The sequence below is a fragment of the Diadema antillarum genome, unplaced genomic scaffold, assembly GCF_040938485.1.
Source record: "Diadema antillarum isolate AM-2024a unplaced genomic scaffold, OU_Dant_1.0 scf00000032, whole genome shotgun sequence".
Lineage (NCBI taxonomy): Eukaryota > Metazoa > Echinodermata > Echinoidea > Diadematoida > Diadematidae > Diadema > Diadema antillarum.
The window spans coordinates 382,561-388,176 of record NW_027270921.1 but is presented as its reverse complement, the minus strand read 5'-3'; positions in this window follow the sequence as shown (position 1 = coordinate 388,176).

Below are 5,616 nucleotides of genomic sequence, written 5' to 3'. Positions count from 1 at the left end.
TGCTTCACTCATGATAGATGAGTGCGTCCAAGCATGTTTGAATCTAAGGATGCTTCCAACAGAATGACCAAGACCTGGGCTGACCCCTCTTGACCCTGCCTTCCTTTGGTTCCTTTTCCCTGACTGGACATTTGTCCAACACACTTTGGGTATTGATAAAGCTGGGCACTTGGGGGGGGGGGGTATAATCATGGAAAACTTTGCAGGAAAAGTGCATAAAACATCAACTCTGAGGAGTATGAAATCTTCTTCCTCCTTTTATAGATTTCGAACAGATTATTTGAATTGATGAAATTCTTGCATCAAGTTGTTCTTATTCCAACTGATTGACAAATTGCCCTACATCGATGTAAATGTCACGGCTACTACTAAAACACTGATCAATTCAGTGCTTATTTACGTCGATGTAGGGCACTTTGTCAATCAGTTGCAATGAAAAACAGATTGTTGTTTAAAACAGGTTCCCTGGCAGGGACAATGTGTGTAATGTCTCTTTTACAGAGTTTTCACACTTACGAATAACGTTTAACAATGTTGTGTATTAATTAATCTTTTGAATTTTTGAATGAGAACTTGAATCGCATATTTCTCAAGACAAATTTGGCAAAATCAGGGTCCAGAAGGCTTTCTTGGTGGTTGTTGGTTGTTGGTTGTTTGTCTGTCCTTTGATTTCTGACATTATGGTTACATCATCAATCAAATGAGAATCATGATTTGCAAAGTATGCAGGAGATCATTGCAGACGTGAAAAATGAATACCCCCAAAACTATCAACCCTTTGGTTCTGAACAAAATGTATTCTTTCTCTTCAAAAGAAGATTCCCCCCCCCCCCCCTCTTCATGTGAGAGGCATATGGGACTCTTCTGCTAGGGTAAAGATAAACTCTAAAGCAGAGACACACTACAGAATGCTGTCTCATTCCCACTAAAGAGGGGGAAAAAAAGAAGAAGAAGAGAAGATTAAAGTGGCAGTGAAGTTTTACCGGTGAGGTATATAATCACTCCTGAGCTAGCAACAGAGGAATGAATAATATGACAGAGCATTAAAGCCAACAATCTCACAACATCTTACACCCATTCTTTTTATTTGAGTCACACAACTAATCATCCACAGAGCATGATCTGAATGCCGATTACACATCAACTGAATAGACCGGTTTACAAAACATATTTACATTTTTTGCATACCTTCATTATCTTGGTTGTCCCTGACCAACCACCCCACCCCTGACAATCAAAAAGGCTACACGAGGTTTGCCTACCACAGCAACAACTATTGCAAAGGACATTTGCATTGCATAGCTTGTTACAAGGTCCTCAGGAGGAGGGGGGGGGGGGGGGGGATGTGAAGGTATTTAAATGCATTACTAAACCAGCCTATCCAGGGGACTGGGTACGCCTTATTATCTATGTAGCACGCGTGGATACAAGTAGCGAAGTCATACCAAACAATGGCCCGTCGTAATTAGCTAAGATACATATGCCACGCAGGATTCTTGAAACAGCTGTTAAAGTGTTCTGCTACAATACAAAACAACTACTGCAAGGTACATGACTGTGGTCACATCAAAAATTCATGCTGACTCACTGTGGTACTGGAGACTTGGAACTTGGCTTGAATTCAAAATACCCGAAATCTCCAAAGTTCCAGCTCCCATTACCATCAACAGTCTTCAAACTCGCTCTACTAGGCATGGTTAACTTTATCATGGAGTGAGAAAATTGCTCAATTTTCTTTCCCCCTGTACATATATTAAAAAAGGGAGAAAAGGTGAGATTCTTCAAAAAGAAGAAAAAAAAATGTCCCATGGCACCAAGCAGCACACTTCAAAGAGTAAAATACAAGAAGAAAATGCCTCTGGGCAACACTCCATGGCAAAGGCATAAAAACACAAATTCTGAGGAATGCTTGTTGTAAGATATATTTTGACACACGTACATTCAACTCAACCCAAATCACAGAGTTGGCTAAACTTTTTATAGTTAAACTTAAATCAAAATAAGCCGATTCCACTGTCTGGGAAGCCCCATGTGGGGTTCAACTTTAACTTCAGATACATATGAACGCTCTTGTCGTACACAAACTTTTGAGTTAACTTGAAGTTCAGCCAACACTCTCAACCACAAGACTGTTTGTGGTCAACTTGTGGATGGCCTGATGACAGAGTGTACTCCTATTAAGGCGCATCTGTGTGAATAAAGTTATCAACCAGTCTGGCTTTAACCCTTTCCGTGCCAGGCACTTTGGACAGTGTGTACAATCATGTGGGGGTTTTGTGCCAATTGGCACTGAAAGTTCACTAAGGGTTAAAGGGTGTGTACAGTTCTGGTCGAGGTGTAGATTTAGCTTTTAACATTTTGCAAGATATTCAGTAACCACTCTATGAGATGTAAGGGGGAATGCAGTTCTAAGGGGTATCAAAAGTTTATTAGATGAAAATCGGTTTTGAAATGGCTGAGATATCCAAAAACAAGGTGAAAAAAAGAGAACCTGATAAAGTTGTGGCATGTCGCCTTTTATTATTAGCACTTTTTTGGATATCTCAGCCATTTGAAAACCAGTTTTCGTCAAATAAACATTGAATCCTTCTTAAAATTACATGCTCTTTCGTAATTTCATTAGAGGCTTTTCACTATCTCACTTAGCAATGTTCAAAACATGAATCCCTACCTCAAACAGTACTGTACAGTCCCTTTAAGCTCGAATCCTGCAAACATGCATGAAAACTGATGGTAAATGTACATCTCTACAAAAACTGTCCTCACATTATACACACACACATACATACCAAAGAAGTTTTGTGTTTTGATAATGTAGAAATATCGTAGCTATATCATTAGCATTCTTGGGTCACAAGTTACTTTTTACTGCTTGTGTTTTGATCTCAAATATGATATGAGATGACAAATGATTATAGAAAGTCCAGTTATGACATTGAAAAAAAGGAGAAGGCCGATAGATTGATCCCCCCCCCCCCCCCCCCCGAACAGTTTTAGAATAGCCCAAAAAGCCCAGTCTGATGTAAACTGGTCTCCTCTGTCATTTCTCCAACAAACACACCTGTTTGTCACTGACCTTGACATTTGAAGCAGGGAGAAAGGGGACTGGGGGGTGGTGGTATGAGAGTCACTCTTACTCTTTAGCATGCACCAGCAATTTAAAGGACAAGTACACCTCCATATACATGTGGATTGAGTGAATGCAACAATATTAGTAGAACACATCAGTGAAAAATTGAGGAAAATCGGACAATCAGCTCAGAAGTTATGAATTTTTAAAGTATCTGTGCAACCACTGCGGGATGAGAAGACTACTATAGTGTATGATGTCACTTACGTAGAACGATATAAGGAAGATAAAAGAGAATTTCACAAAACTTTAGTTTTTGAATGAAGTACACATTTCTTCGAATTGTCACTTACATATGTTCAGGGTAACATTATTCCCCTTGCCTTCTGAAAGGGAGAAGTCGACTGTTCTTTTGTTATGCCAGAAAAGTGAAAATATGCTAAATTTTCTTTATACTTTCTTTATATCGTCGTACACATGTGACATCACAAGCTAGAGTAGTCTTCTCATCCAGCCGTGACTGAGCAGAAACTTCAGAAATTCATTATTTTTGAACCTATTGTCCAATTTTCCTCAAACTCTCATTGATTTGTTCTATATACTAATATTGCTGCATTCACTCAACCCACATGTCTATGAAGGTGAACTTGTCCTTTAACTGCTAGAAGGGTTACATGGTAAGTTAATGTAGATATGAAAAGTCAGGATAACAAAACACTGTAAGGAAGGGGGGAATACCAAAGGCCTCTACTTCTCACACTGGTCTCTATAGTTAAGTTCTGGATATCTTAGAATGGAAGCAGTATTGAAGTGGGTGATTTATGCCATGGTTTGTTTGGTTTTCAGTCTTTTTCCATCATATTACATTTATATTCATCTCTGAGCATATCAAAATTTCCACACATGATTTTTCTTCAATTCCCCACTAAAATTGCAAACGAAGTGCTCATCTCCCAAACTGAGTAGCTAACATAAAGGCATAACTTTTCAAAGCTCAATAGTGACCATCAAAAAGCAATCTGAATTGTTAAAAAACGATTCTTCAGCAATTACGTTCACACCAGTGCAGACACAATCTTAACAGGATGCATAATCGTTGGTACCATTTATCTGTGATTATTTTGCAATGTAACCTTTCTTGCTTCTATCATCTTTTCCTGCAGTAAATCACCAGCTCAGAGCCAGGCGAAGCATTGCCAGGTCACGATGTGCACATTCGCAGCTGAGAAGGGTGGATCGGCTCCTCAGCTGCATGAAAGCCTCAGCTGCATGAAAGCGTGCTGACACATGCGACTGCCAGGAAACGAGCCATCTTGGACCGAGGCCAAGAGAGGAAATCTGGGGTAGTGCTATCTCAACCCACATACACGTGTACAGTTTACGGGGCAGGGGTTTGAACAGTCTCTTTTCTGTTTTGTTTTGCATTTTGCATTTTTCTTTTTTTTTTCTTTTTTTGGGGGGGGGGGGTAGGAGCAAGGGGAAAGTTTAGAGAAATTTTAAGAGCCCTTTCAGTTGTGTTGATGGCACGGATCAACATCATCAATCATTACTTATCTCTCTACACAGCAATGCCAGACTCGCTGGTAAACATTAAATCATGGATTGAGATAACTATGCAGCAAACTGCACTGTCTCCAGGGGACTTCCCACAAACATTTTTAAATAGGCACAATTTCCCCAACACTTGTAGTGCAGCAGGGGTTACAGCAGGTTTATCAGTCATTGCACAAACTACACATTTCCTTCACAATCCTCGTGACTGTTACAAATTGAGAACTGAAAACACTGTCAAGAATTGCTAGAATAAAGATCGACTGATGTGGGTTCTGAAAATGCTCGATCTATTTTAATGTACATGTAGTCTGTGACCAAATTATGAGAAGGTCGTCATTTTTGAGTTCACATCCAGAATTTATCATCTGAAGACACAGTGGGTCAGGTTTTTACTTTAAGCAGTGACAATTCCACAGGAGTATTGGTTTCTTTATCAGAAGGAAACTGCACTCTTTGGCATTGGGTCTGACTCACATAGCTATGGCGAACTGGTTACCACCAAAGGTCATGAATGTAATCAAATACTTACAGCATTATATTGTACATTCATGCATAATTTGATTTCCTAGCACTGGGTCGTCTGTTATCATCCATTACATCATCAAATATTGCTCAACCTATGACTATTGCATGCAATGTATGTACGCATGTACGTATGTATGTATATATGTATGTATGTATGTATGTATGAATGTATGTATGTGTGTGTGTGTATTTATGTATGCATGTATGCCTGGAAGTACAGTTTTGCTCTTCTGTATTTTTCAAAGTACTTACACGATGATGATGAACTGCTGGGGGAAAACACGCCTAGTCCCACATATGTCATTTGCTGCAGGCTTTATAGACAAATGAAGAAACTGGCACATACTTCAAGACTAGTGTCTTTGTGGATGTATTTGTGTACTTTTTCTTTAGTAACTGCATTAATTTCTCTGGACTTAGAAGGGTGTTACTTGAGAAACATAACAAAAAACAAAAACAAACATAAC